Here is a 12,435-nt window from a genome sequence, read left to right on the forward strand (position 1 = left end):
GTCCCACCTGGCTGTTGCCATGGTCCCTCTGTGAGGTCACTGCCTCCCAACCAATGAGCTGAGGTGCTGCACAAGGCCCTTGTGATGTCACTGCTGCCTCCCAGGGCTCATGTCCTGCCCCTGGCCAGCCCCTTGGCATGTGTGAGCTGCTCCCCCTCAGCCCCCGTCACTCAGGGCTGGTTCTGGGGCTCAACCAGGGAACATCAGAGGCTGCTCACGGGGACATATTGGGGCCTGTGAGTGTTGCTGTCCTGCTGTACAGACACGGCCATAGAGCCTCAGGAGGCTGTAGCCGTGGGAGACACTTCCCTGGTTTCGGGAGGGAGACGAGACGTCAAGGCCCATGACTTGGAGCCAGCTACAGATACCCATGGAAAGCTGATTTTCAGAGGGGTGTGATCAGTCCTTCCTGTGTATCTGGCTTCTTCACAGGGGCTTAATCAGGAGCTAAAAGTTGAAGAAGGGCCATTTAGGAGGGTGAATTTCTTTCCCTGGCAGTTTTTTCTGTGTGATGCATGGGCCTAATGGACAAGGCACTGGCTTCCTGAGTCAGGTATTGTGGGTTCAATTCCCAGCTGGGGTGACAGTTTCCTTTCACTGGCAAAGAGTTCTTCTGCTCTCTGAAGTAGTTGGCAAGGGTGATGGGCAGTTGCTGTCTCCTTGTCTACAGAAACTGTTCAGACCCCTCACTAGCAAGTGCTGGTGTTAGGTGCAGATCTGGTTGCTAAAAGCCCAGGTATCCAAAGTCAGAATGAAGGGGCACATTTTGCTCTAGAAGGCCCAGGAGTGACAGCCAGATGGAGGTGGCTGTAGAAGGGTCTGTCTGGAGACAAAGCGGAGCCTGAGGATGAGAAGGCCCATGAGAGGCAGAGACTCCAGAGCAGTGGGGGGCTAGTTATTTGCTCTGGCAAACTGACAGACAATCCCCAGGCCCTGAGCATGGTGCGGGCGAGGCCCATGGGGCAGTTTGCCTGGTGGGATTTGGGGGGTGGAGAAGCTGTGAAGCTCTGTGAGTGGATAAGGTCCCTGGCTGAGCTGCACCACCTGCCGTGTGTGTGACTCAAACTGTCCCACGTCCCCTTTTGTGTGTCTGTTGCGCTTCCGGCGTCTTTCCTCAGGCACGTTCATCCGGCAAAGACCCCCCCAGGGATCTTGTATCTTCCTTTGTGCAACTCAGCCGCAGACACTGCCAGGGCTGGAAGGAAATTGCTGCACTTTGGGAGTCAAAGGTGTTGTCTGGGACCATAAAGGAGATTCACCCAACACCCTGAGAAGGGCACCATGGCTCAGCTGGCTAAAGTGTTTGTTTTGTAAACAGAAGGTCCTGGGTTCTATGCCAGGTGGTGTCTTATTGCAGCCCGTGCTTGCATTTTCCTATGTCCTTCTGGGGCACAGAAGAGGCCTCCTCTGGCCACCCATGGAACTGCGGGTTAAGCACCTGATGCCCACAGACCCTCACTCTCCATGGCTGCAGGAGCTGCAGAGGTTGCACCCTCAGACTCTCTGAGCACGGACACCCCCAGGGAATAACAAGGGCATGTGGTGCTGGCTCTCCTGTCCCAGCAATTGCAGTCAGAGCCCTGCCTTGCCAGTGCCAGTCACAGCAGCCTCTGCACCTGCTCCAGGCTTGTGGTTTCCTTCTTCCCACTGCTCCTCCCCAATCAGCCTTTTCCTGAGCCAGCAGTTCCATGGGTGGCCAGGGGAGGCCTCTCCTGTGTCCCAGAAGCTGCCAGACTCTGACTCTTGTCCCCTTGGTGCCCCCGTCTAAATTCTCTTTTAAATTGGTCTTTATGGTCCTGCTCAGGGCATTTTTCTCCTCAGCAGCGCACAAGAGAGAAGCTGTTGCCACTGGCCCTTGAAGGCAAGATGAGCTTTGCCTGCCCCCCTCAGCCTGACTCCCTACTTGGCCCCATTCCTGCCTCCCTTCCTGGGCTGACCCAGGGGCCGAAAGGGGCTGCGGCTGCTGCCGACAGGGAAGAAGCTGGGAGGCAAGGTGTTGGCAGCAAGAGATTCCAGCTGCCTCTTTGCCCTGGGTCTCAGTGCACCATGCCAGCCGCCAGCCACCTTGACCAACCCTCAAACCAGCTGGATGAGCCAGCTCACATCACAGTGGCCCTGTCAGAGAAGAGCCATTGGCAGCTGCAGAGACAGCCCTTCAGCTGCCGGACGTGCCTTTCTGAAAGGGCTATTTGGAACCTATATTTCGGTTGGCTGGCTAGCTCAGTTGGTTAGTGCATGGTACTAGCAAGGTCATGGGTTCAATCCTTGTGCTGGCCACAGATATATTTGCTGGGGTGACTGTTCTACCCCTGCCCCTCTACTTTAGCTGCCTGCTATGCACAGGGAAGCAGAAACAGGCAAAAGGCTGAGAGCTTTTCAGGAAACAGTCCAGAAAATTGGTAGGAGGAGGCTCCAGACTGAGTGGCTGAAAGGCCTTTGACCTGGCCGGCTTTCCCCAATAGCAGGGAAAACTCTTCTCTTCCCTCTATTGTGGGGCCACTCATGGGCCTGCTGGCTCAGCTGTTTAGAGCTTGATGCTAATAATGCCCATGTCACGGGTACAAGCCCCATGCAGACCCTACAACAGCTGAATTAGTTTTGTTTGAGCTGCTCCCCACGAAAAGCAGTGAGAGGGAGCCCTTGGCTGTGGGACCCACCTGTGCCTGTGGTTCAGGGTTAAATAAGATCTCCCCCAGGAGGTTGCCTGTTCCCTTCCCACCTTGCATTGGCTGGGAATCAAATCAAGCAAGGGGCAGCAAACGCCAGGCACTGTCATTGTCTGGGATGGACCGTCTTGGAGCTGTGGTCCGAGGAGGAGTCTCTGCAGTCCATGCGGAGAAATGTGGACATTTATGGCAGAATGGCCAATGGTCTAGCAAAGAAAGGCCACCTCCCTGAGCATCCTAGAGCCAAGGTCAAGGAATCACAGCAGAGGTATGTGAGGGAGGAACCACATTACTGTGCATGCTCTCGGAGAGGATAAAGAGCTGTGAGAGGAAGCCCACAGCTGCAGGACCCATTTGTGCCTGTTTTTTCAGGGTTCAAGTAAAAACCAAGCAAGGAGTTTTGATGCTCCCTCTTTACATTGCATTGGCTGGGAATTAAACCCAGGCCAACTGCTTAGAAGGCAGCTATGCTCACCACTATACCACCAATGCCTACCTGCAGAGATGCTGGGAAAATTAGTGAGGGAAGCCCATTTCTGCCATGAGGCTGGCCAGAGGCCAGAGGTGAGAGGGTGCCTGTGTGGTTTGGGTAAAGCAGAACTTCTTGGCCATTTGGCAGAGACCAGAAGTGGTGACTCTGGGGTAGTGGCTGCCCTGTGCTCTCCGTGGCATGAGGAGCTGGGTGGGAGAGGAGTCCCAGAGGTTGTTGGGTGGGAGAGCAGAGTTTATCGGACTTTGGGCTAAGCTCTAGAGCAGCCAAGGGAGAGGTGGGGAAGTGGCTTCTGGATACTCTGTGTGGCTCAGGGATGAGGACCAAGAGCTGTTCTCGTGTTTGCTGCTGTAAAGTGTTGTTTCTGGGTCATTTGCCTAAGATGGAGCACTTCTGCCTTCCGGAGAGCCATGTCACAGGCACAAGCCCCCAGAGACCCCTTCAGGGACATATCACAGGCAGGGCCGGACCGAGCCATTCCGGTGCCCCGGGCTGACAGTTCAATTGCGCCCCGGGTTGGAGGAGGGCGCATGCATGTAGCTGGCGGTGGCAGGATGCACATGCCTGGCCCAGCCCGGCTACCGCTGCTGGTGGGCATCCTTAGGGCACCTGGGGCAGGCTGAGCTTGGCCATGCAGGGCCCCGCAGCCATGGGGGGAGGGCGCTGCTGGCCAGCGCTGCAGGGGTTAACGTGGCCCCCGCCCCGGGCAGCCGCTGCAGGGTGGCTGCTGGGAGCTACTGCAGCCCGCAATCCAGGAGTCGGGCATGCGGCACCTGATGGCAGCTATAAAGGGCGGCTGCCCGGCTAGCCCAGGCCTTAATCCAGCCCTGGTCACAGGACCAAGCAAGGGACAGAAACACTGGGCACTGTCAGTGTCTGGGCCAGAGATAAAGACCCTCTTGGAGCTGTGATCCGAGGGGGAGTCTCTGCAGGCCCGGCAGTCCAGGACATTTGTGAACATATGAACATCAGAACGGCCGTACTGGGTCAGATCAAAGGTCCGTCTAGCCCAGTGTCCTGTCTGCCAACAGTGGCCAGCACCAGGTGCCCCGGAGGGGGTGGACCGAAGACAATGATCAAGCGATTTGTCTCCTGCCATCCCTCTCCAGCCTCTGACAAACAGAGGCCAGGGACACCATTTTATCCCCTGGCTATTAGCCTTTTATGGACCTAACCTCCATGAAATTATCTAACATATGGCCCAATGGCTGATGGCCTTGCAGAGAAAGGCCACCTCCCCGCTCCAGCATCCTAGCCCAAGTCAGACCCAAGGTCAACGAATTGCGGGAGGGGTGTGTGAGGGCCCGTGAGGGCAGGTCCCGCTCTAGGGAAGCACCGCAGGACTGTGCATACTGTGAGGAACTGGACCGAATCCTGGGGTGTGGGGAGCCCCTGTCTCCAGGGAGAGTTGTGGAGTCTGGGATGGAGACACCTGGGAAGCAGCGGCTGCAGCTTCAGGATGACAACGCTGATGACCTGCAGCTCCAGGGGATGCAGGAGGACTCCCAAACGGCTTCAGGCAGCGGGGAGGGAACATCAGGTGAGTTCTGGGAGGTTGCAACACCCAGGACATGTTGACACTTGCAGTCTCCTTCAGGAGAGGGATGCAAATGGAGACATTCAAAATTGTAAATGAAACCGGGATTTAAATATCCTGCGCTACATTTGCATAATCGTGTCCAGGTGCTGTTTCAAAATACTTTATTATGAAATAAAAAACAACGTTTAGATGCAGTTATTTGGGGAGAAAACCCTTCTTCTGAAATTACCCTTAAAAACTCCCCTCTGGTCTGGACCTAACAGCAGTGTCAGCGTTTGCTAGTCGGGGCTCTGGACAGCACCTGCACAGAGGGAGATGGCAACTGTGGGACGCTCTGGCCAACTGTCCCAATGTCTCCCAGCAGAAAAGACAGCAAAAGAGGCCAATGCAAACAGCCCCCTGGCAGCGAGGGAGTCAGCACGTCGGTGGCTGGGGCAGGGATCTGGGGGCAGATTTTGACTCTAACTAGCTAGGTGACCTTGGCCCATTCAGTGAATCTCTCCCTGGCTCTATGGCCCTGTCTGTACAGCAGGGACAGCAACACTCACAGGCCCCGCAGGAGGGGGCTGGTTTAATGCTTCACCCCAGGGCCCAGCAATGAGCCCCCAAGCTTGCCCTGTGCGCTGGAAGCCAGGTTTGCTGTGTGAATTCTGTGGGGCGGGTGAGGTCAGGCCTGGGCACTGGGATTATTTACCACTTTCCCTGATCCTGGGACACTGCTGACTCCACAGCTGTGGTGGCCGAGTGGTTATGGTGTTGGACTTGAAATCCAATAGGGTTTCCCTGCGCAGGTTCAAATCCTGCGCACAGCGAGGCCTGTGTTTTGGCCACACCCCTAACCAGGCAACAAGCTGCACAACCCCTGAGCCACTCTCCCTGTCCCCAGTCAATCCCTTTCTGCACCTCTCCGAGAGAGACACGGCGCATGGTGCCTCGTTATGGGTCCCTGGGCTCTAGGGAAACGCTCAACTCCTGCAGCCTCTGCCCATGGCTCAGCCCTACCCTTGGGGGCTGCCCTGCTCCAGTGTGTGATAGGAGTTGAGTGAGAGGATGGAGCGTCTGGGCGTCCCCCAAAGGTCCATCCATGAAGGGCAGAAATGTTGGGGATATGATGTGGGTCACTCCTCCCGAGGCGCACAGCCCCCCCCCCCATGTTGGGAGGAAAGGGTCTAGAGAAGTATTGGGGGGGGGGGGGGGTCTTGTTCCCTGCTCTTGCTCTGCCTTGGGCAAAGAATTAGTAACAGAATATTGTCCAAGTTTATGTACAGAAAAAAACTGACAAGAATGTTTCTGTGGGGTGGTGGTTATCATGTTTGCTTAATGTGCAAAAGGCTCCTGGTTCAAAGTCAAGCAAAAAGTGGGAACAGGGGGTTCTGCTGCTATTTGTGGCTCCCCAGGTAAACACAGCCCCTGCTGCTTGGGATAAGCCCAACTCCCAGGCTGAGTAAAGCAAGGAACAACAGGAACCCTGCCCTAGAAAGGGAGGGGCCAGTGTGTGTGAGTGCATGGCCCAGACAGACAGCCCCAGGGTGCAAGGACAGAGCTGTTGGACATCTCTAGTGGTCCTGAGCGGGGGAGACATGGGTGTTAGCAACATGCTCATGTGGTGCCATGTTCCAGCACTGCCAACAGGGAGTGTTTTTTGTGGTGTCACCTGATTCCCCCCAACTGTAGCCCTTGTACCTGCCCTGTGGCAGGATAGAGACCCAGGGCCAAGAGAAAGCAGGAAGAGCCCCAGGATGCAGCTCATCTCCCCTTTTCCCCTGCAGTGCAGGTTGTGATAACAGCTCTAAGCAAAACCATCGACTTGCAGCAATTAGCCCCTATTGGAGCATACCAAAGCCTGGAATTGAACCAGGGACCTAGATCTTCAGTCTAACACTCTCCCCACTAAGCTAGTTTGGCTGCTGGATGCAGTGCTTTCTGGCCTGTGTGGCCTGTAATTCTCTGTGCTTGGCTGCTGGGAGTGTCTCCCAGTCAGGGTATGTCTACACTACCCCCCTAGTTCGAACTAGTGGGGTAATGTATGCATACCGAACTTGCTAATGAAGCCCGGGATTTGAATTTCCCAGGCTTCATTAGCATAAAGCCGGCTCCGCCATTTTTAAAAGCCGGCTTGTTCGAACCCCGTGCCGCGCGGCTACACGCGGCACGGGCTAGATAGTTCGAACTATGTAGCCATTCCGATCTATCTGTACGCCTGTAGTCTAGACATACCCAAAAGGGCGTCACAAGGAGGAAGGGGGGAAATTGTTCTCCTTGGCCTCTGAGGGCAGGACAAGCAGCAAGGGGCTCAAACTGAAGCAAGGGAGGTTGAGGCTGGACATGAGGAAAAACTTCCCACCTGTCCAGGTGGTGAGACACTGGAATAAGTTGCCTAGGAGGGTTGTGGAATCTCCATCCCTGGGGCTATTGAAGAGCGGGTTGGACACACACCTGTCAGGGATGGTCTGGATGGTGCTTGGCCCTGCTGTGAGGGCCGGGGACTGGACTCGATGACTCTTGAGGTCCCTGCCAGTTCTGTGGTTCTGATGGAAGTGAAGGCAGAGAGGTGACCAGAGGGGCTCGTACCAGAGACTAGTGGGGGTGTGCGGTGCAGGATGAGGGAAGCAGAGGGAAGGGGCAGGGGAGAACTAAGGGGAAGGTGGAAGGAGTGTGAGGGGAGGGGGAAGGCAGCTGGGGTGAGGGTGGGAAAAGGAAAGGGGCTTGTGCTGCAGGGAGAAGGGTGGGGCAGGAGGAGAAAAGGGAAGCACCTAGGGGTGGGGGAGGGAGACATATACTGGGGGACAGGGATGGGGAAGGCACCAGAGCAGATGAGGGGGAGGGAAGGTTTGATCCTCAGTGGGTGGGGAGGTGAGGGAAGGGTGGGTTCCAGGGGGCTAGAGAGGTACCAGGGGAGAGGTTAAAGGCAGGGGGCAGAGGAGGAGCAGATGGGCTGGCAGCAATGGGGCAGGAGGAGGGGCAGGCACCGGAGCTAACAGGGGGCAAGGGCAGACAATTAGGGGGAAAAGCAGGAGATGCAAGGGCGGGGAGGGAAGACAACAGTGGGTGTGGGAAGGATGGGACAGACTGATGCTGGGAGAGGTAGCGGGAGCGGAAGAAGGGGATTATTGCGGGGGGGATCAAGAGGAGCAGGTACCATGAGGACAGAGGGGGGTGAAGGGAGGGGCAGATTCCAGCCAGGATTTCCCTAGGACCCCCGGGGGGGAGGTGTACACCACTGCCCTCCAACTGTCTCTATCCGTGTGTGGAATACATTTTATGACGTGTACTGCGGTGCGCCCAGGAGACACACAGGCTGTGGCCATGTGAACGCTCTGCTGATCCGCTGGGAGGCTCCTGAATCTCCTCTGAGCGCGCAGGGCGGGTGAGACAGCAGGGCCTGGATGAGCTTTCATGGCTGGTGTCTATGGTAGTGCTGGTGGGGCTCCTCTAGCTGACCCACTAGTTTGTCAGCAGGGTCTGAGGGAGCACCCCCATTCCCGACAGCTCATGAGGAGCCGGGTGGGGGAGGCGCCAGGCCTAGCTTGTATTGCCAGGGACACGCCTGCCCTGCCTGGGGCCCGGCCCACAGAGCTGGGCTGCCCGGGGATCCGTTCTGCCTGGGGCTGGGCACAAACCACTGAGGTGCCATGTGGGGTCAGGAAATGCCGAGACCCTTTTAGTGTCTGAGTGACGGGCAGCAGCAGAGCTGGGCTGGGTCTGCCTGGGGGAGGGACCCTCAGCACCGAATCTGTGTCCATTCCCAGCCCCGGCACCTCTCGGCTCACAAAGTCCTGCAGCTCCACAGACTAACAATACATTTGTTGTTGGTCTCTCAGGCGCTATAGGAACACTCGTTGGTTTTTGAGGGTTTTTTAAGATACAACTGCACGTGGTGCCCTCTGGAACCTCTGGGCCCGGCGATTCCCAGCCCCAGGACCTCCAGCCTATCTGGGCTCGGCCCATCAGCTGGGAAAGTAACAAACGTGCTGGAGTCCGGCACCTCTCCCGTGACACGCCCTGCACTGGGGAGGAGGGGTGGGGCTGCCAGGTGCTGGTGAAGAGAGGGTGGGTGGCCCAGGGGTTTGCTAGCCCCACAGACCCCGTTTGCTGGCCCCTCTCTCCCGAGCAGATAGAGCTGCCTGGGCCAGACAGATCCCTTGGCTTGGGTCAGTGACGGCTGGAGCTGCAGTCACGGAGCTCTCAGGGCTGAGCCCTGCTGGGGACAGGGTGTGTGTGTGGGGGGGGGGAGGCAGCCCGGCCTGCACTAGCTGTGAGGTTCCCCACTCGGAGCTGCCTTTGCCCAGAGCTGGTGGGACCTGGAGGGACAGGCCGAGGGCACCGGGGAAGGGGCAGCAGAAGTTGCTGGTGCCAGGTCCTTGGGGACGGAGCAGTAGAAGGAATGGCTGCACAGCAAACAGCAGCAGCCAGAACACGGGTCTGGGACTGTGTTTCAAAGACTTCACTCCAGCGCCCTGCTTTGTGCCTGGGAACCGGATACAAAAACATGTTTCCTAGGAGACCAAGACTTTGAAAATCCATCATTTCCCAAGGTCGTTGTGTGACAACATCACCAGCATGACAGGCCAGTATCTGGGGGAGTTTCTGTTTTAACTGTGTTGAAGCAAAAACCTCACTCAGTTTACGTGGCTAAACAGATGGTTTGATTGGACAATAAAAGCAAAGTGAGCCAAACGTGATCCCAGCAGAGCTGGGCCCAGCGAGGCTGCTAATACAATCGATCTTAGTATCTTTATACCATTAACCAAACAGTCTGACTTTGGGGCATCCAATTACAGAAATCATCAATTAAACTAGGAAAAGCAAAGCCTTAGCAGCAGAAGATGGAGGCAGGTAGCAGGGAGTAAGGCTTCCCTTGAAACTGCCCAATGAACACATTCCAATAGCACATCTGTCTTGGCCTGGCACATGGGGTGATAGAAAGTTCACTCTGGTCTACGTGCAAAAGCAAAAACCTGAAATGGTTTCTGTTATACAAGATGGCTTCTAGCTAAATATGAAATGGTTTCTACAGTTTTTACAACTGTGTTGTTATTATTATAACTAATATTTATGCAAAATCAGCCATATTGGGCCAGACCCCTGGTCCCTCTGCCCAGTGTCCTGCCTCCTGCCACTGCAGCGCCTGGAGCAGCCAGAGGGAATGAGCAGAGGAGGGAATCGTCTAGTGATCATAGAATTATAGAATCCTAGGGTGGGAAGAGACCTCAGGAGGCATCGTGTCCAGCCCCCGGCCCAAAGCAGGACCCACCCAACTCAATCATCCCAGCCAGGGCTTGGTCCAGGTGGGACTGAAACACCTCTAGGGATGGAGATTCCATCCTCTCCCTAGGGAACCCAGCCCAGCGCTTCCCTACCCACCTAGGGAAATTGTTTTTCCTCATCTCCAACCCTGACCTCCCCCACTATCCAACCTGTGACCCACTCCCAGCGTCCGGCGCACAGAGGTCGGGGACACTCAGATCAGGCTGGCGCATCCCTGCCCGTCCTGGCTCAGAGCCACTGACGGAGCGACCCTCCGTGAACGGATCTTGCCCTTTCTGACCATGCTGTCACTTTGGCCTTCACCCCACCCCCAGCAGAGCCCCGCCGGCCGACTGCGCTGCATGAGGAAACGCTGCCGGGTGGGAGGGTCAGTCTCGCTGCCTGGTCACATCACTGGGTGCCCCTGGCTCCTGTGTGCGGTGAAGGGGAAATGACATTTCCTGACTCACGTTCTCCTCACCTGCCCACATTCTCCAGGCCTCACGTGGCACCAGGGGCAAGGAGGGGGTGGGAGAGGGGGCAGGTGACAAGGGGGAAGAGAGAGGTGAGAGGGGGATGGGGGGCAGACCCCAGGGGGCAAAAGGGCAGAAAGGGGAGGGTGATTATCAAGGGGGGAGGGGCATGAGGGTTGGGTGCCAGGAGAACAGAGATGGGCAAGGCAAGGAGCAGTCCCTAGGGAAGGATGGGGTCAGAGGCAAGCAGGGCGGAGAGCAGAGGGGCAGGCGCCAGGGGGCAGAGTGGAGACAAGGGAACAGGGGAGCACAGGAGGGGGCAGACAGTTGGGTGTGGAGAAGGGAGGGCATAAGGGAGGCAGAGGAAAGGTGAGTGGAGGGGCAGGGCCCAGAGGGGAGGAGAGGGCACCAGTGGGCTAGAGGAGGGGGGACGGGAAGGGGCAAACATCAGGGGGCCGAAAGGGGGCCAAGAGGGGAGACTTGCATTGGGCAGGTAGCTGGGAGAAATGGGCCCAGGGGGCAGGGGAGGGGAGCGCAAAGGAGCTGGCACCAGTGGTTTGGGGAGGGGGAGGGTGCAGGTGACAGGGAGGCAGAGGAGAGGGGAGGGGCAGAACTAAGGGGAAGGTGGCAGGGGGAGGGAGTGAGGGAAGGGGCAGGCAGAGGCAGGGGGCGAGGGAAGGGCTCATGCTGAGGCCTAGGTGGGACCCAGGGCAAGAGAAGGAAGGGGAAGGGAGTGGCTGGTGGCGGGGGGCTCAGAGCGGGGGAGAGAGAAATGCCAGCAGGACAGTGGTGGGGTGAGGGATTGGACAGGCACAAGGGACAAATTGGGCTGAGGGGGGCTGGGCATCAGGGGGTGGGAGGACAAGGGAAGGGGTGGATGCCGGGGGCTAGAGGGCACAAGGGGTGGGAGAAGAGGCAAGTGCCAGGGGCAGACAAAAGGGAGGGGGAGGAGAGGGAGCAGTGGTCGCCGGGGCAGAAGGAATTAAAGGGGGGGCATAAGGAAGGTGGGGGGGTAAGTCACATGTGGGGGCACAGACAGGCATGAGGAGAACTGAGGCAGAGGGCAGTGAGGAGGTGGGCACAGAGAAGGAGGCAGGGGGCAGGCCTTGAGAAGGCAGTGAGGGAAGGGGGGGAGGCACCAGGAGGTGTGGGGAGGGGAGGAAAAAGGGCAGGTGCCAGGGAGATTGAGAGGGTGGAGTGTAAGGACAGACAGAAGGAAGGGACAGGCCTCCACTTCCCCAGCCCAGCCCCTCCCCCAGGGCTCCCTAGGAGGGGGCAGGGCAGTGGAGGGTGGAAGGGAAGTGGGGGCAAGGATGGGGCCTGAGGCAGCCCTAGGAACAGGAGCCCGTGTGGGATGCAAACACAGAGCCCGGGGGGGCGGGGGGCAGGCAGGTGCCTGGAGCAGTCAGATTTTTTTTCCTCTCTAAGGTGGTGACCCTCACAGGCCCCCCGCTGGTGTTTGTGAAGTGCCCTGGGTGCCGGGCTCTGGGCAGTAAGAGACCCCGGAGAGCGCGGACCCTGGGCGGGTGGTGCTGCAACGTGTGTGCATGGCCCCTGGGCTCTCTGATCCCTGCTGGAGTGGGCCAGGCCCCCCCAGCATGCCCCAGGGCTCTCACAGCTGCCAGCAGGCTGGGAGCGAACACAGCTCAGGGAGGAGAGAGCTGGGCCATCAGTGCCAATGAGGCACAGCTGAGACGGTCCCTCCTGCAGGGCTCAGGTACCAGGCAGCAGCATTTCCTCACCAAGGAGAGCACGTCCCTGCTCTGCAATAAACCTGTCGCCCTCCCCTGCATTTCTATGATTAACTGCTCTACAGAACATCAGAATGGCAACAAGGGTTAGGCCAAAGGCCCCTCCAGCCCAGTGTCCTGTCTGCCCACAGTGGCCAATTTGGGTGCCCCAGAGGGAATGAACAGAACAGGGAATCCCCAAGTGACCCACCCCCTGTGGCCCATTCCCAGCCTCAAACAAACAGAGGCCAAGACACCCTCCCTGCCCATCCTGGCTAATAGTCATTCC

The 12,435-nt window shown here is 57.7% G+C and overlaps 2 non-coding genes across 2 annotated transcripts; one reads left to right on the top strand and one right to left on the bottom strand.

Moving 5' to 3' along the window:
• Positions 1 to 3,086: 3,086 nt before the first annotated feature.
• TRNAG-UCC (transfer RNA glycine (anticodon UCC)) lies at positions 3,087 to 3,158 on the bottom strand. Its single transcript has one exon. It is a non-coding gene; the product is annotated as a tRNA-Arg (tRNA).
• A 2,268-nt stretch (positions 3,159 to 5,426) lies between these two features.
• On the top strand, positions 5,427 to 5,508 carry TRNAS-UGA (transfer RNA serine (anticodon UGA)). The gene has a single exon. It is a non-coding gene; the product is annotated as a tRNA-Ser (tRNA).
• Positions 5,509 to 12,435: the final 6,927 nt, after the last annotated feature.

Source organism: Pelodiscus sinensis, chromosome 19 (assembly GCF_052426305.1).
Source record: "Pelodiscus sinensis isolate ZL-2025 chromosome 19, ASM5242630v1, whole genome shotgun sequence".
NCBI lineage: Eukaryota > Metazoa > Chordata > Testudines > Trionychidae > Pelodiscus > Pelodiscus sinensis.